The 24,086-nt window shown below is 39.0% G+C and overlaps 1 long non-coding RNA gene across 3 annotated transcripts in view; it reads right to left on the bottom strand.

Moving 5' to 3' along the window:
- The window catches only part of LOC132344359 (uncharacterized), a 384,332-nt gene that overhangs the window by 69,334 nt on the left and 290,912 nt on the right, over positions 1-24,086 (bottom strand). For all 3 annotated transcript variants that reach the window (XR_009493610.1, XR_009493609.1, XR_009493608.1), the window contains one exon: positions 7,742-7,841. This is a non-coding gene — a long non-coding RNA (uncharacterized lncRNA). The remainder of the gene's footprint in view (positions 1-7,741; positions 7,842-24,086) is intronic.

Genomic DNA, 24,086 nt, shown 5'->3' with positions numbered 1-24,086 from the left:
GTCGGTAATACCATCCAATCATCTTGTCCTTTGTCATCTCCTTCTCATCCTGCCTTCAATCTTTCCCAGCATCAGGGTCTTTTTTAATGAGTCGGCTCTTCATATCAGGTGGCCAAAGTATTGGAACTTCAGCTTCAGCATCAGTGCTTCCAATGAATATTCAGGACTGATTTCCTTTAGGATTGACTGGTTGGAGCTCCTTGCAGTCCAAGGGATTCTTAAGAGTCTTCTCTAACACTACAGCTCAAAAACATCAATTCTTTGGTGCTCAGCTTTCCTTATAGTACAACTCTCACATCCATTCATGACTACTGGAAAAATTACAGCTTTGACTACACAGACCTTTGTTGGCCAAGTAATGTCTCTACTTTTTAATACACTGTGTAGGTTTGTCATAGCTTTTATTTCAAGGAGCAAGCATCTTTTAGTTTCATGGCTGCAGGCACCATCTGCAGTGATTTTGGAGCCCAAGAAAATAAAGTCTGTCACTGTTTCCATTGTTTCCTCATCTATTTGCCATGAAGTGAAGGGACTGGATGCCAAGATCTTCATTTTCTGAATGCTGAGTTTTAAGCCAGTTTTTTCACTCTCCTCTTTCACTTTCATCAAGAGGCGCTTTAGTTCCTTTTTGCTTTCTGCCATAAGGGTGGTGTCATCTGCATATCTGAGGTTATTGATATTTCTCCTGGTAATCTTGATTCCAGCTTGTGCTTCATCCAGCCCAGCATTTCACATGATGTACTTCGCATATAAATTCAGGACTGTGAAAAGCTGGATACTGGCTGCAGATAGCTAAAGTGGATATCAAAGAAATGATTTCAGTAAGCCCAGACTCTTGCATCTTCCCATACATAGAAAAGTGCTAAATACATTAACTTAAAATGTCTGGTTTTCTTGAATTAACAGTAATCTTTGGAAGTTCCAACCACCTGGTTTTCCTATATATCCTGACTCCTCCAGTATCTCTTTTAAGCAGTTCCTCAGAGCTATCTAGGTGCTCAGAGCTATCTGAAGAACTGTTTGGAAGAAGTAATAGAGGAGCCAATATATATAGAAAAACCTGGTGGTTGAAACTTCCAAAGATTACTGTTAATTCAAAAAAAAAAAAAAAACAGACATTTCAAGTTTATATATTTAGCACTTTTCTATGAATGGGAAGATGCAAGAGTCTGGGCTTACTGAAATCATTTCTTTGATATGCTCCTTAGCTATCGGGGGCCAGTATCCAGCTTTTCTCAGTCCTGAATCCCTCAGGGTGACAGTTGGGGGTGGTCGCAAGTGGCTGATGGCTTGGTGGCAGGTGGCCTGTTTGTTTCCATCCTGAGTTCCCTCAAGGCTCACCATGGGGGCAGCTATAGTTGCTGTAGATGGCTTGATGACTGCAACATCCTTTGTTTGCTGATATGGCCATCCTGAGTTCCCTCAAGGCTCACCATGGGGGCAGCTATAGTTGCTGTAGATGGCTTGATGACTGCAACATCCTTTGTTTGCTGATATGGCAGGCAGCTTTCTTTTACACCTAGTCCACATATAGGTGTAATTTTGAGCATCTCTAAAATACCCCAAGTAATATACAATTCTCTATCCATTAAGTTTATTCATAGTTTTACCAACAGGAGTTCAAGTGTAATTAGCTGATGGACCACTGACTGGAGCTCAAACCCTTAACATCGTCATGATTTTTACTATATTCTAACTGCTCTTTTAATTTCCTTTATCATAGAAATGCTTGGAAGAGTTCCCAAAAGATTTAAGAACACTGGATAGCAAGGAAAAACATATAATATTCTATATGGATAAAGTGCGCTGACAGCAGGAGCAATTTGAGACCTAACCATTCAAAATTTAGAATTAAATGTTCTCCTAACCCAGCTAGCCACAGTGTCACACTGGCTAGATCAGAAGTCAGTAGCAAAACAAGCCCAGTAGGCAGCAAGAGAAGCCTAATTATTTGGTTCATGTACCGAGGTTAGAAAACGAAAGGCTGTGAATTTCCCTAAATGTCTCCATTCAAACTAACAGCCTTCAGCAAATGACATCAATTCATGTGATAGTCAGATTTTTTGGCATCTATCAGAGCAACACAAATACACATCTAAGCAGCCAGTATATGCAGATAGTTACAGATTTTACTATCTCCAAGATTAAGTTCATTCTTTATTGTGATTGTATTGTGGTCATATCCTAAACTTATAAACCATATCTATATCAGAGGAATGTTGTAAAAATTTTTGTGGTGCTGGTTGCATGACTCTTGAATATACTAAAATCCATTGAATGGTATACTTTAAATATGTGAATTATGTCTCAATAAAACATCTTCAATAATTCATCTATATACAAACTGCCACAATTTAAAAATTCGTAAATAAGTCTTTTTTAAGCCACATTTTGAAGGCCATTGAGGATAAAAATATTATGTCTTATCCCTTATTTCAGAGATTATTAAAATATGTTAAAATTAACTTTGAGAAAACTCATTAAAATTTAAAATCTATAGAAGACCCTTTAAGATTTATATCCCCAGAAATAAGTAACAAGGTTTGACACAGCTCAGCTGAAACCAACCCACAGATCAGAGATTTCTGTCAGACTTTTGAAAGTTATTTTTATAGATCATAGAATATTGGAGCTTAAAGGGACCTTAAAGAAAGTCCAATCCAATCCTCTCATTTTCCAATGAAAAAAAAACATAAAGCATAAAGGAGAAAAAAAGAGCAGCGACGGGCTTCTCTGGTAACTCCGTGTAAAGAATCTGCCTGTCAATGTAGGAGATACAGGTTTGATCCCTGGTCCAGGAAGGTCCCACATGCAGCAGGGCAGCTAAGCCCATGCACTGCAATTATTAAGCCTGTGCTCCAGAGCCCAGGAACTGCAACTACTGAGCCCATGTGCTGCAATTACTAAAGCCTGTGTGCCCTGCAGCCCCTGCTCCACAACAACAGAAGCCAGCACACCACAAATATAGATTAACCCCCATTTGCCACAACTAGAGAAAACCCCGCACAGCAAAGAAGATCCAGGACAGCCAATAAATAAATAAAATTATAAAAAAGAGTAGCTACTCATTAAAATAGACTCTTAAATTCATGACAGAATAATAGTAAAACACAGGCTTCCTTACTTCCAATCTGAGGTTCCCTCTAGGGAGTTGGATCCCGGCCACAAAGGGAAGCTTCCAGCATGCTATGGTCATGAAACTGAACCAAAGATCTGGTCCCTGCCCACATCTCCAAACGTATCTCTTGTCATTCTTCTCTTGCTCATCATTCTCCAACCCTATGACCACCGTTCTTTTCCTCTCACACACTATAGGACTTTTTTTTTTTTCTACTTGCTATTTCTTCTGCATAGAAAGCTCTTCCCCCAAATGCATCTTTGTATGACTGGCTGGTATCTATCCCACAGATCTGTTTAAGTGACAATTCTTTAGAGAGGACTTTTCTTAATACCCTATTTCCAGTAGTCACTAGCCTGTCTTCCTCCATCATAGCACTGGCCTAGTTCCATTACTCGTTCTTCTGGTCCTTGTCATGTTACATTTGTTTGTGCTTTAAAAAAAATAATAATACAGATCTCCCCCACTAGATTGTAGCTTTATCAGAGCAGAGTTCCTGGCACATAGTAGCTGCTTAATATATACATGTCAAAGGAAGAACTAAATCTCTGAAGTACTTCTTGAGGAGACTCCCTATTGCCTGATGTCTAAATTCTTAAATGCCCTATTTTGATTTCCCAGGAACCAGGAAAAGCCTAGACAGAATGGGAGTCATGAACAGGAGAGCTAGACTAAGTTGCCCTACTGGAGGTCTCCAGGAATAAAAAAGATTCAGGGAGGTAAGTAAACTAAGCGAAAGTCCTTAGAGACTCAAGCTTGATATGTAATGATCAGTTGAGGTTGACAAGTCTAAAGGGCAGGAACAGCATCAAAAAATGTGAAACAAAGTCAAGAATCAGTAACAGTGGCACAGGAATGGAATGGCAGGCAAGTCCAGAGACACACATGTTAGTTCCTATGTGAATGTTGATAAATAGGACTTAACTTTATTGGTTTGGGGGCATGTGATGTGTGAGTGTGTAGGACTGAATTAAAGCTACAGGGTCAGGGCTAAAATGAACCATAATTTTAGAAGATTCATTTTCCTTCCCCAACTTCCATGGTGGATTGGCAGTGCGAGATTCTGTTAAAGTTAAGGGCACCAATTAGGGTCACTTCTTACCTTTGGTAGCAGTTTTACTATAAAAGTCCTTGGAGGAGAGATACCATATTTTATTCACATACTATGTACATAGTAGATGTTGAATAGATAGTTGCTAATTGAATAAACAATTGAATGAAAGGATTGTTCAAACAAATGAATGTTCAGCAGGACCAGCCATGGCAACATTCTAAAATGTGCATGGGCACTCATTATCAGAGAAATGCAAATCAAAACCACAATGAGGTACCATTTCATGCCAGTCAGAGTGGCTGCTATCCAGAAGTGTACAAGCAATAAATGCTGGAGAGGGTGTGGAGAAAAAGGAACCCTCCTACACTGTTGGTGGGAATGCAAACTAGTACAGCCACTATGGAGAACAGTGTGGAGATTCCTTAAAAAACTGGAAATAGAACTGCCTTATGACCCAGCAATCCCACTGCTGGGCATACACATCGAGGAAACCAGAATTGAAAGAGACACGTGTACCCCAATGTTCATCTCAACACTGTTTATAATAGCCAGGACATGCAAGCAACCTAGATGCCCATCAGCAGATGAATGGATAAGAAAGCTGTGGTACATATACACAATGGAGTATTACTCAGCCATTGAAAGGAATAAATTTGAATCAGTTCTAATGAGGTGGATGAAACTGGAGCCTATTACACAGTGAAGTAAGTCAGAAAGAAAAACACCAATACAGTATACTAATGCATATATTTGGAATTTAGAAAGATGGTAACGATAACCCTGTATGCGAGACAGCAAAAGAGACACAGATGTATAGAACAGTCTTATGGACTCTGTGGGAGAGGGAGAGGGTAGGATGATTTGGGAGAATGGCATTGAAACATGTATAATATCATATAAGAAACGAATCGCCAGTCCAGGTTCGATGCAGGATACAGGATGCTTGGGACTGGTGCACTGGGATGACCCAGAGGGATGGTATGGGGAGGGAGGTGGGAGGGGGGTTCAGGGTGGGGAACATGTGTATACCCGTGGCAGATTCATGTTGATGTATGGCAAAACCAATACAGTATTGTAAAGTAATTAGCCTCCAATTAAAATAAATAAATTTAAATTAAAAAATAAATACATTAAAATTTTAAAAAATAAATAAAATGTGCATGGGAAAGATGTAGAGTATAAGTTGACTCAACCTTCAGAAAGATTTTTCCTTTTTCAAAGGTTAAGTTATACTCTGTATTATATTTGAACACTGTATACTAGCTGTAACTCACTTCTTGGCCTGCATCATCCTTGAGTGTCTGCCCTCCTTTTCCATCTGAACCTTCTTCAATCTTTCTCTCTGGTTTTCTAAGAGGGTGTGGCACTTCCTCACTTTAAAGTATGTTGTTTCCTGGAGAAGGCATAGAGGACTATCTATAAGTTATCCGTAGACTTAAGTAAGTTATGAAAATAAATACCAATTGTCCCAAAGTACACTGAGTATCAAATTTAACCCTAACCTTTATAGGTCTATCTGTGTTATATGATGAACATTCTCTCTTTCTCTTTCACTCTCCCTCCCTTTCCATCTCTCTCTTTCTTTCTTTTTTTTTTTTTTTACTTAGATATTTGTTGATTTTATTAGCATGCTTTCATCTCTCTCTTTCAATTCTGAAGCTCTGAAAGAGAAGTATCTAACAAAAAATGACTATCCTTTGGAAGTGGTGATAGAGTTAACTTGTTTTTACCTACTCTTAGCACTGGAGGAAATATGAACCTACTTACTTCAACCTGTTTTCTTAAGATAGCTCAAGTGTGATTCTTTTTTTTCCTGTCTCCAAAGTCTACTGGTTACAGACACTGATCAAACAGCCCCTGTCATCCTTGAGGGCCATTAAAAGGAGCAGTCCCCTGTGGTAATGGTGTGGAGAAGTATGTTAGCATATAAGGAAGGAGAAGGAAAGAATACATATTTATTGAGCAGCTACTATGAGAAAGTCTCACGTGTATTATCTCATTTAATCTCTACAAATACTCACTGCCATAGGTACCTCTATTATTTCCATTTCCCAGATGAGAAAGTTCATTTGGAATTTTTCAGCCAAGATAGAATAATAAGGATGGGATTTACCTTCTCACTTAAAACAATCATAAAAACAAAACCAGACAAAATCCATGAAACGGTTTTTGAAACACTGGTTATCAATCAGTGAAGGGCAGTGATAACTAGGATAGGAAACGTATAAGCTGAGCCCTATAATTGCCCCCAACTTACTATCTTCAGATATTTTCTGAACTATGGCATAGAGAATGGGAACTGAGGCAAAGGCAGTAAACTTCTTTGGTTAAACATGTATAGCTGTAAGTCTTATGACAGTAATACAGCCCTAGAGTCCATAGGATAGACCACTAGGGAGGAGAGAGCTGGAGAGAAAGCACTGGAGATCGGCAAAGGACCATCATTAAGTATTCAGCACAGTAATTACTGGTACATGTATGAGGAAACTAACCAAGTCTGGAAAAGAACCATCTGAAAAAAATTAGAAAAACTGTCTCGTGCTTACACAGTGTTGGAAATAATCCCTATCTCCACTATCCAGACTGGAAAAACTCATAACTCATGAGCACTGGGCAGGGTATACAGAAGGGTCATTCTTCAGTAGTGGGAAATTAGTAGCCCTAGACTGAACACTTCTCCAGATCTACCCAACAAAATCATCAAAGCAAGACCCAAATAGATAAAAATATTCCCGGGTAAATTAACTGCATCATAGGAAAAGGCTCAGGAATATTTATAGAGATACAACAATATCCAGCAGTCATCAAGGTGAAATCACAATGTCTGGCATCAAATCAAAGATTAATAGCCATGTCAAGAGGCAAGGAAACACGATCCATAATGAGGAGAAGAGACAACTGAAACTGACTCAGAAATGACACCAATGCTAGAATTAGCAGAGAAGGACATTGAAACCTGTATAACTGAATTTAGTATGTTCAAAAAGTTATGTAGATACATTTGTTGTTGTTCAGAAGCTCTAATTTTCTTAAAGAGATCTCTAATCTTTCCCATTCTATTGTTTTCCTCTATTTTTTTTTTTTTTTTTGTATTGTTCACTAAGAAGGCTTTCTTACCTTTCCTTGCTATTCTCTGGAACTCTGCATTCAGATGGATATATCTTTCCTTTTCTCCTTTGCCTTTCACTTATCTTCTTTCCTCAGATGTTTGTAAGGCCTCCTTCAACAACCATTTTGCCTTTTTGCATTTCTTTTTCTTGGGGATGGTTTTGAACTCTGCCTCCTATTCAGTGTTATGAACCTCCATCCATAGTTCTTCAGGCACTCTGAGAACTTCATCTATTTGTTCAAGGTCACAGTATTCTATCCAGTATCCAAGCCCAGATCTTATTTCAAAGACTCTGCTCTTAGCATCACATTATACTAGGGTACCTTTTGTTAACTGTTTTGTCAGAGATTTGTAATTGAACACTGTCAGGAAGAAAATCACACACACACACACACACACACACACACACGAGTCCAAAGAATACCAAGTTAGGGGTAATAGGAGAGATTTTCTTTCTAACCTTGACTTTGCTTCTGTTTACGCATAAAAACATGAGTGCATTAGTGATCCACTCTAGGCCACAGTGATGCTTCCACCAAATTAGGTCTTGGATGCAGAATCTGAAATGAAAGGATACAAATAAACTTATTTACAAAACAGAAACAGATTCACAGACTTAGAGAATGAATTTATGGTTACCAGGGGGGAAGAATTGGGGGAAGGGATAGTTAGGTAGATTGGGATTAACACATACACACTGCTATATTTAAAATGAATAACTGAAAAGGACTTACTGTAGATAACTCTGCTCAATGTTTTGTGGCAGCCTGGTTGGAAAGGGAGTTTGGAGGAGAATGGATGCATGTATATGTATGGCTGAATCCATTTGCTATCCACCTGAAAGTATCACATTGTTAATGGCTGTTTGTTGTTTAGTCACTATGTCGTGCCCCACTCTTGTATAACTCCATGGACTGTAAGTCACCAGGCTCTTCTGTCCATGGGATTTCTCAGCAAGCACACTGGAGTCCACTGCCATTTCCTCTCAAGAGGACCTTTCCGACCAAGGGACTGATCCACGCCTCCTGCACTGCAGGCAGATTCTTTTTTTTAAATTTATTTAATTAATTTATTTTAATTGGAGGATACTTACAATATTGTGGTGGTTTTTGCAATACATCGATATGAATCAGCCATGGGTGTACATGTGTCCCCCCATCCTGAACCCCACTCCCACTTCCATCCCCATCCCATTCCTCTGGGTTGTCCCAGAGCACTGGCTTTGAGTGCCCTGCTTCATGCACCAAACTTGTACTGGTCATCTATTTCACATATGGTAATATACATGTTTCAATGCTATTCTCTCAAATCATCCCACCCTCCCCTTCTCCCATAGAATCCAAAAGTCTGTTCTTTACATGTGTGTCTCTTTTGCTGCCTTGCATATAGGATTGTCATTACCATCTTTCTAAATTTCATATATATGTGTTAATATACTATATTGGTGTTTCTCTTTCTGACTTACTTCACTCTTCACTCCAGTTTCATCCACTTCATAAGAACTGACTCAAATGTGTTCTTTTTTATAGCTGAGTAATATTCCATTTGGAGAAGGAAATGGCAATCCACTCCAGGACTATTGCCTGGAAAATCCCATGGACAGAGAAGCCTGGTAGGCTACAGTCCATGGGGTCGCAAAGAGTCGGACACGACTGAGCGACTTCACTATTCACTAATATTCCATTGTGTATATGTACCACAACCTCTTTATCCATTAGTCTGCCAGTGGACATCTGGGTTGCTTCCATGTCCTAGCTATTGTAAACAGTGTGCACATGGATTCTTTACTGCTGAACTACCAGGGAATCCGTGTTAATTGACTATACTTCAATATAAAATAAAAGTTTAATATTAACATAGGATCTTGGGAAATATCTTTCCAACAATATATGTGTACTCATTGCCACAGCCAGTATTTGACCCTCATCTAAGACCTGCCTTCCCTGTAAGCCAGGTCTTGGCACCAGATACCAACAAGACGATGCAGGAGACTATACTGACTATACAACATAAGAGGTTCTTAGGAAACTGGAATAGTGGAAGATGGGGTGTGAGCTGGTGAAGCCCTGGAGGGATGCACAGGTCTGGAGATGGAGCTGGAAAAGGCAAAGTTTATGACCTTGGAAAGGGTCCCACTCAGGTTTTACTGGGGCGATGCTAAATTCTGCCGTGCAGCAGGCCTTCAGCAGCTGAGATGATGACGCATTTGAAGTTCATTTCCTGACTCCCAGCCAGTCTCAGATGTGGATCAATGATCTCCCAGCTCCCTTCCAGTCCCAACAGACCTTTGGGAATTAGGCTGGCGATGTTGCAATATCCTTGGAGAAAATTCAGCTACACATTGAATAACAGGCTTGAAATATGTCACTACATTAGACTGGGGCCATTTGAGTATTTTTCTGGATATGTGTACAACAGACATCAGCGTATTCATTCAGCTAAATACATGTTTGCCTTAAGCAGAGACACAGAGAATATTTTCAAGGTTTTTGCACAGAAAGTGCTGTTCAAACATAATATTTTGAAAAATCATTAGTCCTGCCTAATAGATTCAAGTTTCTGATCCAGGGACTATTTTTATTATCTGTTGAACAGTACACACTTTTGTTTCTTAGGTCTGTGAACAAGCCACAATATCTTCTCTAAATCAAGTCTTACCTGCCTATAGCTGCCTCTAACTTTCTGTCATGGCTTCTCAAAGGTATCTATTGTTACCTGTTCCTGCTTTGGGGCCTTTCATCTTCCAACTCTCCCAGAAAAAATAAAAAGCAGCCTAATCTACTGTCTTTCCTAGTTTTCCCCAGGTTAATTGGGTGATAGGTAGGGAGGAGAAGAAATAAAGTATTCATGGAACCACAAGTGCAAATCATAGAAGCCTGGAGTAACAGCACTGTAAAAAGACCTTAGGCCTTTATCTAGTCCACCCCCTCATTTTCTAGATGAAGACTTAAATAAGCCACGTTGAGAGCCACACAGTGGATCTGTAGTTGATCTAGGACTGGAATTTAAGTTTCTGAACATGTCAAAAATATATACTGGTTTTTGTCCACTTCATTTTCATAAATGATAGTACATTTTCATTACCTTTTACTAATTATTTTAGTGCTGTTCATTCAGACAGGCTGAGAAAGGTTTGAGTAATCAGACCTCTGTGCATACGTGGTTGTCAGAACACAAAACTCATAATTACAAGCAACCTATAGTTTGTTCCCGAGGTTTATTAAGACTAGAGAACTAGCAAGGAGACCCTGAGATGTGAATGTCAGTTGGTCAACATATCCTATTTTGGAAAAAATAAACATGATCTGCTCGAGAAAGAGGTATATACCTCCAGTAAAGGTAATACCACATGTTTTTCAAAATAAAATCAGTGTTTTGGAATGGCCATACTTTACTTTCCACAATTCACAGTTGACATTCCCATTCCCCAAAATACTAGGCAACAGTTATTAGGAAAGGTAATGCAGAAGAAGTCTTATTTTGTGATTTTATGCTTTGGGTAACTTATGCGTGGCATATACATACGTATATATTTCTGTGTATGTTGAGCAGGAATTAAGAAAACAATGTGGTCTACAAAACACTGTCATTTATATAAATTTTAAAATACATGTGCATAAAATAAAAATAGGCATTTTACAAAAAAATAAAACTATACATATCAAATGCATTAGAATGACTGCCAATGGTAAGAGGAGGATAATAGAAGTGGAGAATGCAGGTAAGAATGGAATAGACAGATGACAGATAGATGATGATAGATTGATAGATACCAAAAAAGAGCAGGGCCTTGCAGGGACCAGTGGGGATGGTGTTCTGTAACTGAGGCATGGATGAAGTCAGCTCTCAGCCTTTGAAGTCTAACAAATCAAAACAAAACTACCCAACCTCTTTCTGAATCTCAGTCTGGGAAAGAGAACCAGTGAGGAACATTCTATTGTTCCTTCTGTATAAACAGATGATAAGTTTCAGAGACAAAATTGAAATGACTTACACGGTAGGTGTATTTGCATAATTCTGAAACTAGTTATTGCCTAGATTGTATATGAGCAAGTTACATTCCACCTGAGCACAACTCCAGTGTCTCTCACCAATGTACAAATGGCAATGATGTTTTTGTTAAAATTTATAAAATTAAATCTTTAACCAGCTACATATGTATATTTAATTTGATTGGGAAAGGTTAGAAGCTTTCTTTGGTTTTGCCAATTTATGCTTTAGCTAACTTTAGTCTAATTTGGTCATTTGGGTTATTGTTTTCATTTTTCTTTTCTTCTAGTTAAGTGTTTGGCCACACTGCTGGTCCATATTGCATCAATAACGTGTTTCATTTTGAAGTTGTTAAACAGAGAACACATTTCCATTACAAGCATGTAATGGTATAAATTTCCATTCTAGGTCCTGAAACACATCAGAAAAGGTCTCCTCATACTTTGTTAATTAAAAAAGTAAACAGGTCCTTAGTAGAGACAGTCCTCTTCCTTCCCCAGCTTCCCAGCAATGCAGTCTTCTTGGCTAGCTCTCTTTAGTTGAGAAGAGAGAGAAGAAACAGGTTGAGAAGGGGAGCCCATTCTGGCTACATTTGTGTTTTTAATTAGATTTCTTATGGACTGTAAGCAAAGAAAGTATTAATATACAATAAGAAAAGGAAGTATACCATGTGGTATAGTAGTTGTTAAGCACTGGGGCTTTGACATTAAAAACTCTGGACCTGAATCCAGCTCTATCGCTGAGTGACTCTGGGAAAGTTAGCTAACCTCTCAGAACCACTGTACCAGTAAGACGGGTAAAGTGCCTATAATATTCTGGTAATATTACCTATCTTGTTAAGGCTGTTATAAGGAGTCAGATGTTCATCTAAAGCATAGATTGTGAAACACATGAAAGCACTCAATATATGGTAGCTCCTACTAAGTAAATAGTAGCAGTAGTAGTAGTTAGATTGAGACAGTGATAATAGTATAGTAAAAGTCTCTGCCATAAACTGCCAAGTAGAGTTCAAAATTCAGTCTCAAAAATTGTAAGGTTGCATTATCAAAAAGTTAAATGTAGTGACTTGGTGATCTGGAAGAGTGAGCTTGCATCCATTTTCAAAAGTCCAGTTGCACTAATAAAATCCATCTGGCTCCTGGATACAGCTTGGCATCTCTTAATGGAGGTTGTCCATTCTATTTCAATACCTTTATTTGTCCCTCAGTGTCCCTATGCACACCTCAGAAAGATAACCCACCCCTATTTGAGAAGAGACCAGAGTGGAGTATGGGAGCCAATCATGAATTGAGTTATATTCATGGTTATCATGAGATTTTGCTGCAGTAATAGAAAAAGTAAGATATTTTATAGAGTCACAGATGTAGAGAACAGATTTATGACTACCAAAGGCAGGAGTGTGGGGTGAATTGGGGGATTGGGATTGACAAATATACACTACAATATATAAATTGGATGGCTAGTATGAGAGCCTGCTGTATAGCACAGGGAACTCTGCTCAATGTTCTGTAGTGACCTGGGTGGGAGGGAAATCTGGAAAGAAGTAGATGTATATACATGTGGCTGATTTACTTTGCTGTGCAGTGGGAGCTAGCATGGCACTGTCAAGCAATTATACTCCAATAAAAATTAATTTAAAAAGTAAAATATTTAACTGCTTTATTTTCATATTATGCACTGTTTATTCAATGTGGGTAAATATTACATTTCCTATTATATATTAAAATTACGTGTCTACTATATCCATTTAGGCCAGTGTTGTATTTGGTTTATTGGTTTTGAGAGGGCAAGGATACTTCCATTACTTTTGGTTTATATAGCTGATCACAGACTGCCCTTAAGTAATGGTGGCAATGCTTTTCAGTGCTGTCAAGATGGCTCTTAAGAAATAATACTGTTCCTTTCTCACAGTTGGTATCAGAGGCTACAGTTTAAAAGATATCTGTAGTTTTATAATGCTTATAGGATATTTGGAGTAAGACTTTCTTATCTCCCAGTCACCAACACAAGATTTGCCAAGTTTATTAAGATGTTTTTCATCACCTTGGCTGGTCACATGGGTCAGAACAGAACAGAAGCAAATCAATCCCATGCTGTAACAGGGAAACCCCTGTAGACGTCCAGAGACAAGAAGATGCCTAATATGCTGGTCTACATTTTTGAGGTAAGATAACTAGATCTCGAGTTTTATTTTATAAGCTCCAATGCATTCTCAGGCGTACTGGAGTGGGTTGTCATTTCCTCCTCCAGGAGATCTTCCCAACCCAGAGGTTGAACCTGCATCTCCTGCATTGGCAAGTGGACTCTTTACCACTGCACAACCTGGTGCTGGTGCTGGTCAGCTCTTGCAGTGAAGTCGGGCACTCATTTCATTCCTTCTCCCAGAGGGATGGTGTCTCTCTCTGCCCTGGGCCACTCAGGATTGGGCCAGGAGAGACAGGAGTAGTGAGAATCTATGTTTCCTTCCTCAGTGTATCTTTTCCTATTTCTGTGCTTCAGAAATTACTACCCAGAAATGGTAATCCCTTACCCAGAATCCTTCACTCTTGAGAAGGTAGTCTTGTTCACAGCTGTTCAAATGGATGTTTCTGGGCTGAAGGGGAATGAGCTCTAGAAATTCCTATACTGATGTCACTTGACAATTGAATTTTCTTTTCCATTTTCATGACAATGAATGAGTAAATTCTAAGGAGTGGAGACCCACATTTCATTCTTCTTTTCATGCCCCGTAGCATTATTTCATGCCCATTTTTGCTGTTCTTTAAAGTCCTTATTGAATTTGTTACAGCACTGCTTCTGTTTTATGTTTTAGTTTTTTGGCTGAGAGGCATGTGGGATCTTCACTCCCGACCAGGGATTGAACCCACACCCCCTGCATTGGAAGGCAAAGTCTTCAACCACTGGACCACCAGGGAAGTCACTTTATTTGTTGTTAATAAAGTTGTATATGACATCCCCAGCATGCAGTATTTACCTCCCATACCAACTTTGGATCATTGATTATTTCTATGATAAAGCAGGCACATAAGTAGCACTAGATATGATTTATATTAAATGACTTTGAAAACATCAAATACAAGCTCATATTATCACTAGAATGGAACTCCAAGTTTTGAGCAAAGGAAATTATTGCAAGAAATCTGGATACAGTCATCATAATAAAACTTTAAATTCTCTTATGAGGCCTGAGGGAAGCAGTTCAAAAATGGGCAAGTCGAAAATACCCAGAGCTCACAGCAAATAGGTGGAGTACTTTTAGTGAGGCCTACCTGAGGAGGTAAGGGCAGGTCAAAGGCTATAAGCCTACTCAGGGTTGAATAGCGTTTGGCTTCCACTGACATAGCTCTACTTTTAGGGCCTCATTTCCCTTCAAGCATTTACCACTCTTCAGTTCAGTTCAGTTCAGTTCACTTGTTCAGTTGTGTCCAACTCTGCAACCCCATGAATAGCAACACGCCAGGCCTCCCTGTCCATCACCACCTCCCAGAGTTCACTCAAACTCACGTCCATCAAGTTGGTGATGCCATCCAGCCATCTCATCCTCTGTCGTCCCCTTTTCTCCTGCCCCCAATCCCTCCCAGCAACAGATTCTTTTCCAATGAGTCAACTCTTTGTATGAGGTGGCCAAAGTACTGGAGTTTGAGCTTTAGCATCATTCCTTCCAAAGAATACCCAGGGCTGATCTCCTTCAGAATGGACTGGTTGGATCTCCTTGCAGTCCAAGGGACTCTCAAGAGTCTTCTCCAACACCACAGTTCAAAAGCATCAATTCTTTGGCACTCAGCCTTCTTCATAGTCCAAATCTCACATCCATACATGACCACTGGAAAAACCATAGCCTTGACTAGATGGACCTTTGTTGGCAAAGTAATGTCTCTGCTTTTCAATATTCAATCTACGTTGGTCAAAACTTTCCTTCCAAGGAGTAAGCATCTTTTAATTTCATGGTTGTAATCACCATCTGCAGTGATTTTGGAGCCCCAAAAAATAAAGTCCGACACTGTTTCCACTGTTTCTCCATCTACTTGCCATGAAGTGATGGGACCAGATGCCATGATCTTCGTTTTCTGAATGTTGAGCTTTAAGCCAACTTTTCTCTCTCCTCTTTCACTTTCATCAAGACGATTTTTAGTTCCTCTTCACTTTCTGCCATAAGGGTGGTGTCATCTGCATATCTGAGGTTATTGATATTTCTCCCGGCAATCTTGATTCCAGTTTGTGTTTCTTCCAGCCCAGAGTTTCTCATGATGTACTCTGCATATAAGTTAAATAAGCAGGGTGACAATATACAGCCTCGACGTACTCCTTTTCCTATTTGGAACCAGTCTGTTGTTCCATGTCCAGTTCTAACTCTTGCTTCCTGACCTGCAAACAGGTTTCTCAAGAGGCAGGTCAGGTGGTCTGGTATTTCCATCTCTTTCAGAATTTTCCACCATTTATTGTGATCCACACAGTCAAAGGCTTTGGCATAGTCAATAAAGCAGAAATAGATGTTCTTCTGGAACTCTCTTGCTTTTTCCATGATCCAGCAGATGTTGGCAATTTGATTTCTGGTTCCTCTGCCTTTTCTAAAACCAGCTTGAACATCTGGAAGTTCATGGTTCACGTATTGCTGAAGCCTGGCTTGGAGAATTTTGAGAATTACTTTACTAGCGTATGAAATGAGTACACTTGTGTTTTAGTTTGAGCATTCTTTGGCATTGTCTTTCTTTGGGATTGGAATGAAAACTGACCTCTTCCAGTCTTGTGGCCACTGCTGAGTTTTCCAAATTTGCTGGCAAATTGAGTGCAGCACTTGCACAGCATCATCTTTCAGGATTTGAAATAGATCAACTGGAATTCCATCACCTCCACTAGCTTTGTTCATAGTGATGCTTTCTAAGGCCCACTTGACTTCACATTCCAGGACGTCTGGCTCTAGGTGAGTGATCACACCATCGTGATTATCTGAGTCGCGAAGCTCTTTTTTTGTACAGTTCTTCTGTGTATTCTTGCCACCTCTTTTAATATCTTCTGCTTCTGTTAGGTCCATACCATTTCTGTGCTTTATTGAACTCATCTTTGCATGAAATGTTGCCTTGGTATCTCTAATTTTCTTGAAGAGATCTCTAGTCTTTCCCATTCTGTTGTTTTCCTCTATTTCTTTGCATTGATTGCTGAGGAAGGCTTCCTTATTTCCTTGCTATTCTTTGGAACTCTGCATTCAGATGCTTATATCTTTCCTTTTCTCCTTTGCTTTTTGCTTCTCTTCTTTTCACAGCTATTTGTAAGGCCTCCCCAGACAGCCATTTTGCTTTTTTGCATTTCTTTTCCATGGGGATGGTCTTGATCCCTGTCTCCTGTACAATGTCATGAACCTCCGTACATAGTTCATCAGGGACTCTATCTATCAGATCTAGTCCCTTAAATCTATTTCTCACTTCCACTGTATAATCATAAGGGATTTGATTTAGGTCATACCTGAATGGTCTAGTGGTTTTCCCTACTTTCTTCAATTTAAGACTGAATTTAACAATAAGGAGCTCATGATCTGTGCCACAGTCAGCTCCCAGTCTTGCTTTTGCTGACTGTATAGAGCTTCTCTGTCTTTGGCTGCAAAGAATATAATCAGTCTGATTTCGGTATTGCCCATCTGGTGATGTCCATGTGTAGAGTCTTCTTTTGTGTTGTTGGAAGAGGGTGTTTGCTATGACCAGTGCATTCTCTTGGCAAAATTCTATTAGCCTTTGCCCTGATTCATTCCGTATTCCAAGGCCAAATTTGCCTGTTACTCCAGGTGTTTCTTGACTTCCTACTTTTGCATTCCAGTCCCCTATAATGAAAAGGACATATTTTTTGAGTGTTAGTTCTAAAAGTTCTCGTAGGTCTTCATAGAACCATTCAACTTCAGCTTCTTCAGCATTGCTGGTTGGGGCATAGACTTGGATTACTGTGATATTGAAGGGTTTGCCTTGGAAACGAACAGAGATCATTCTGTTGTTTTTGAGATTGCATCCAAGTACTGCATTTCGGACTCTTCTCTTGACCATGATGGCTACTCCGTTTCTTCTAAGGGATTCCTGCCCGCAGTAGTAGATATAATGGTCATCTGAGTTAAATTCACCCATTCCAGTCCATTTCAGTTCGCTGATTCCTAGAATGTCGACATTCACTCTTGCCATCTCCTGTTTGACCACTTCCAATTTGCCTTGATTTATGGACCTAACATTCCAGGTTCCTATGCAATATTTCTCTTTACAGAATCGGACCTGTGTCTAACACTAGTCACATCCACAACTTGGTATTGTTTTCTCCTTGGCTCCATCCCTTCATTCTTTCTGGAGTTATTTCTCCACTGATCTCCAGTAGCATATTGGGCACCTACTGACCTGGGGAGTTCCTCTTTCAGTATCCTATCATTTTGCCTTTTCATACTGTTCATGAGGTTCTCAAGGCAAGAATACTGAAGTGGTTTGCCATTCCCTTATGTTGCTCCAAATCTCTCCTAATAGAGAGAAAATCTATGTGATTAACTCAATCACACTGATAAATAGGCAGACACCGACCCATTAATTCTTTATGTATTCATTCATTCAAAAATATGTATTAAGTACCTACTATGTATGACACTGCTAGGCTCAGGGTAGTTCCCCTCTCACAAAGGAAATACCAATACCTGCCTATTAAAATTTTATCCAAAGTTCAAGGTTATGTGAAATGCTTTCCTAATTCTCCCAACTATGAATTTCTTCGGAGTACACAAATACCTCTCTTTTCTTTGATTTATAACTTGGCAAACTCTCTTTGGCTCCCCTACAAGATTCCAACACAGAAAACATCATGAACAAAGTCACAGTGGTAGACTTATGCATTGGATGGCTATGGGAAGATGAATAGACCATTTGGGCTGCAGCAGAGGCTTTCTGGTAGGAAGTAAAAGAGGATGTTTGCAAGGGATTCAGGTCAGCATCCTCACATGAGCTTTGAACAAAGCTTTGAAGATTAGTAATTTTGCAATAATCAAATTTACTAGATGGTAGGTGCTCCAAAGAGAGGCAATGACAAAGGCTTACAGTTCAGAAATAAATAGGACATGATTAAGGAAGAGCAAATAATCCTGTTTGGCTGGAAAGAAAGGTACACATGTAAGGGAGTAACAGAAAATGAGCTCAGAGAATAGGAGGAGGTTCCAATGTGGAGAAGTTTGAAATTTTGGCTGGAGATTTGGAGGCTAATTTGGGTAGCATCACTTAGGGGCACAGAAAAGAATTTCCCCTCATCATTTCTTGTGACCTAAGGCATCAGTGGTATCTGTGGGAACATAAATGGATGTGATTGCTGGTAGTATGAAGTCAATGTAAACAGAGATGAAAACTGTGAGCCTGATGCCATTAGACATCTATTAGCACTAGATCTAGGGAGTAATCCTTATAACATAAGGCAGTTTTATGAACAATAGGAGGAAGTACATTGTTACACAGCAGGAAGTATGCATATGGGACCTCTTATTGAAAGATGATATACAAAGAAACAGAAAATAAACAGAGACTCATGAGTGACAGATCTGTAACAGATAGCTGGATTCTGAAAGTGGCATTGCAGGGGAACAGAATATGTCACTTTGGCAGAAGTACAAGAAGGATATTCTGACCCTCCTTGGTCTCCCTGAAAGCATATGAAGGTACCTTCCGTATAACAGGAGGGTAGAAGATATCCGTACTGCCAGAGATCGGGAACTGCATGAGAAGGCTCTATAAACAAATTTTTGTACTTCCTTGTTAATTTATTATTCCAATCCCAAACTTCACCTTATCAATTCTTCACAAATTTATTGCTTTCTTTGTCTAAAAGGTATAAAAGTTGTCTACTTTTGTCACTTTCTTTAAGCCTCATATCTTTGGGGATCGCACACATATAAAACTAAATTAAATTTGTTTTTCTCTTGTTAATCTATCTTGAAAAGTGAAAGTGTTAGTTGCTCAGTTGTGTCTGACTCTATAGCCTGCAAGGCTCCCCTATCCATGGGATTCTCTAGGCAAGAATACTGAAGTTGGTTGTCATTTCCTTCTCCAGTGGATCTTTCTAACTCAGGGATCAAACCTGGGTCTCCTGCAATGCAGGAAGATCCTTTACTGCCTGAGCTACCGGGGAAGCCCGTTAATCTGTCTTATGTCAATGTAATTATTAGACCAGCCATAGTACCTAGAAGGGAAGAAGAGGAAAGTTTTCCTTCCCAACAACATAAGACAGAAAGCCACCATATTTTCCCACACAATCTCATGGCATCATTCTGCTATGTAAACAGTATGGAAGTTCCTCAAAAAAATTAAAAATAGAAGTACCATATGATCCAGTAATTTTATTTCTGGGTATATGTCAAAAAGAATTGAAAATAAGATCTTGAAGATATATTTGCACTCCCACATTCATTGCAGTATTAGCTACAATAGTCAAAAAGTGGAAGCAACCCGAATGTCCACTGATGAATGGATAGAGAAAATGGGGTATATACTATGAAACATTATTCAGCCTTAAAAAAGAAAGAAATCTTATCATATGCCACAATATAGATGAAGCTTGAATACATTATGTTAAGTGAAACAAGCCCATCACAAAAAGACAAATACTGCATGATTCCACTGATAAAAGGTATCTAAAGCAGTCAACCTCTTAGAAACAAAAAATATAATGATGGTTGTCAGGGAGTAAAGAAAGAAGGGAATGGGGAGTTGCTATTTAACAGATATAGTTTCAGTTTTGCACAGTAAAAAAGTTCTAGAGATGTGTTGCCCAACAAATCATATAGTTAACACAAGCGTACACTTAAAAATGGTCAAGATGGTAAATTTTGTTGTGTTTTTTTAATCACAAAATAACAACAACAAAATATGTGAGGAAAGGGATATTATTGAAAGACCAGTGTTGAAACTGCCATAAATTAGTTCCTAAGAAAACCATTCCCTATATGGTCTCACATACATGTGAATTCTAAAAAATCAACCAACCAAACAAACAAAACCAAGCTCACAGATACAGAGAATGATTGGTGACTGCCAGAGGGCAGGGAGTAGGAAGTGGGTGAAAAGGGTGAAGGGGGTCAAAAGGTACAAACTTTTCAGTATAAAATAAATTTCATGGCTATATAATGTTCAGCATGGTGACTATAATCAGTAATACTGTATTACATATTTGAAAGTGGTTTAGAGAGTAGATTTAATGGGCCAACCCTTACTGGTCCCCAACATTAAGAGTCAAACAAGTTAGCTCTAATTTACCTCAGCTTTCAGTTATATACTTATTGAGTGCAGCACTCAATATGTCAGCGAATTTGGAAAGCTCAGTAGTGGCCACAGGACTGGAAAAGGTCAGTTTTCATTCCAATCCCAAAGAAAGGCAATGCCAAAGAATGCTCAAACTACCACACAATTCTACTCATCTCACATGCTAGCAAAGTAATGCTCAAAATTCTCCAAGTGAGGCTTCAATAGTATGTGAACTGTGAACTTCCAGATGTTCAAGCTGGGTTTAGAAAAGGCAGACGAACCAGAAATCAAGTTGCCAACATCCATTGGATCATCAAAAAACCAAGAGAGTTCCAGAAAAACATCTATTTCTCTTTTATTGACTATGCCAAATCCTTTGACTGTGTGGATCACAACAAATTGTGGAAAATTCTTCACAATATGGGAATACCAGACCACCTGATCCACCTCCTGAGAAATCTCTATGCAGGTCAGAAAGCAACAGAACTGGACATGGAACAACAGACTGGTTTCAAATAGGGAAAGGAGTAGGTCAAGACTGTATATTGTCACCTTGCTTATTTAACTTATATGCAGAGTACATCATGAGAAACGCTGGGCTGGATGAAGCACAAGCTGAAATCAAGATTGCCAGGAGAAATATTAATAACCTTAGATATGCAGATGACACCACCCTTATGGCAGAAAGCAAAGAAGAACTAAAGAGCCTCTTAATGAAAGTGAAAGAGGAAAGTGAAAAAGGTGGCTTAAAACTCAACATTCAGAAAACTAAGATCATGGCATCTGGTCACATCACTTCATGGCAAATAGATGGGGAAACAGTGACAGACTTTATTTTTGGGGGGCTCCAAAATCACTGCAGATGGTGACTGCAGCCATGAAATTAAAAGAGGCTTGCTCCTTGGAAGAAAAGCTATGACCAACCTAGACAGCATATTGAAAAGCAGAGACATTACTTTGCCAACAAAGGTCCATTCAATCAAAGCTATGGTTTTTCCAGTAGTCATGTATGGATGTGAGAGCTGGACTATAAAGAAAGCTGAGCACTGAAGAATTGATGCTTTTGAACTGTGGTGTTGGACAAGACTCTTGAAAGTCACTTGGACTGCAAGGAGATCCAACCAGTCCATCCTAAAGGAAATCAGTCCTGAATATTCATTGGAAGGACTGATGCTGAAGCTGAAACTCCAATAATTTGGCCACCTGATGCGAAGAATTGACTCATATGAAAAGACCTTGATGCTGGGAAAGATTGAACGCAGGAGGAGAAAGGGATGACAGATGATGAGAGGGTTGGATGGCATCACTGACTCAATGGACATGAGTTTTAATAAACTCCGGGAGTTGGTGATGGACAGGGAGGCCTGGTGTGCTGCAGTCCATGGGGTCAAAAAGAGTCAGACATGAGTGAGCAACTGAATTGAACTCAGTTTTACACTTACGGGGCTAGAAAAATTTACACTGAGATATCTGAACAACAGTTATCTCGGACAGTTAGGCCAAGGGGCCTGACCTCCTTGGCTTAAACCCTACTCTGGGGATCCCAGAACTTTTTATAAAAAGTAGGTAAAATAGAGAACAAAAAGAAAAAAAAAAAGCCTTTTAAAACCCCTCTTCTAAGACCAAAACTTGTTGATGAGATCCTAATGAAAACTAAAGATATAAAAGTTGATGGAGTTGTGATAAAGGTATATAAAATTGGCATATTTAAATAGGCTTTATGGGCTTCCCAGGTGGGGTTAGTGGTAAAGAACCTGCCTGCCAATACAGGAGACATAACTAATGTGGGTTTGATCTTTGGGTCAGGAAGATGCCCTGGAGGAGGGCATGGCAAACCACTTCAGTATTCTTGCCTGGACAGAGGAGCCTGGAAGGTTACAGTCCATAGGGTTGCAGAGAGTCAGATACGACTGAAGCGACTTAGAACTCATCCAAGAGAGAAGATACTAACAGTGCTCGCACAAGGGGAAAAAAACGGAAAAAAAAATGTAATTATGTATTGTGATCGATGTTAACTAGCCTTTCTGTGGTGATCATTTCACAATATGTATACAAACAATGAATCATTATGTTGCACACCTGAAACTCATATAATGTTATATGCCCATTACACCTTAAAAAAACAAAAACAAAAACAAAAACAAATAAATAAGTCCACAAACCACACCTCACTCCACACCTTGACAGCCTCTGGCCTCCTTTTTCCTTTTTGATCAAGAATCTCTAACGTACCCCAAACAGTAACATAAACCTCGGTTGAATCAGAAATCAGATCTATAGGGAGCTCCAGGGAGATAGAGTCTGAAGCCCACTCTTTCTGTGAGAGGCAGAGTAAAGATGAAACCATAGAAGATGAAAATAGTAGGGGTTCTCAAGCCCAAACAATAGAAATCCATAATCCAGGATTTTCTGTACCCTGTGTACTCTGTGAAATGGAGGTAAAATTTTTTAACCTATTAATAGTGATCTTTGCTGAAATAAACTCCAAAAACAAAGAAAAGAAAAATTATTCCCAAACTTCAGAGATTTAACTATATTTAGTAATAAGTGATTGGTTTCCCAGGTGGCAGGAATGGTAAATAACTCGCCTGCCAATACAGGAGATGTAAGAGACATAAGAGATGCAACTTTGATCCCTGAGTCAGGAAGATCCCCTGAAGGAGGGCATGGCAACCCACTCCAGTATTCTTGCCTGGAGAATCCCATGGAGAGAGGAGCCTGATGGGCTACAGTCCATGGGGTGGCAGAGAGTTGAATGCTACTGAAGTGACTTAGTGTGCACGCACACAGTAATAAGTGATTAGAGTAAGTCATAGTCTCACAATTGTTTCCAGGACCAGTATGCTACCTTGAAATTTAAAATAGCCAGTCAAGTTGGCTAGATGAATGTTATATAGAATACTTCTGAAAACAGAGAGAAAAAATTACCTGAGAGTAAGACACTGAAAATGTTTGTCTTTTTTTTTTTTTTTTAATTAAACGTATTTCAGTATATATTGCTTTGGAATCATAGGTAGTTTTGGCACTACCTAATTTTATTTGGTCTGCAAGTTTCTTTCTAGAGATAAAATCCCTAGTGAAACTCAATTTTTACATTGTAATAAAACCTGTCTTTGCTAGGAACATTAGATGATTTTTTTTTGCCCTCTTATGGCTCATAACATTTTATATTGAGTTTTTCTTTTTTTTTAATTGGTTGGAAAAAAATTATTTTTACAACTGAGGAGAAAGGCAGCACATTTTTTATTCCCTCATATTGGAAATACACAAATATTTGGGTTTTTTTCCATGTATACTACAGTGTTATATTTCAATTTCTATCAATATATACTCTACAGTGTGCCACCACCAAAGCAGAAAGGGAAAACAGGTAAAGGGGGTCAGCTGGATGGTTACACTGACTTTTATATGTATTTTGAAAAATCTGTTTAAGATATATCTTGAATTTGGGCATTAAACTTAGAAACATCTCTTTAACTTTCACAGATCGAAAATAAAAACTTGTTCTAGGCAAGATTTCAATGTCTTTTCTCTGTCCATCAGTAATTTTCTATAATAAAGTTTGAATGTATA

Source organism: Bos taurus, chromosome X, assembly GCF_002263795.3.
Source record: "Bos taurus isolate L1 Dominette 01449 registration number 42190680 breed Hereford chromosome X, ARS-UCD2.0, whole genome shotgun sequence".
Lineage (NCBI taxonomy): Eukaryota > Metazoa > Chordata > Mammalia > Artiodactyla > Bovidae > Bos > Bos taurus.
This window is presented reverse-complemented; position numbering and strand designations above follow the sequence as displayed.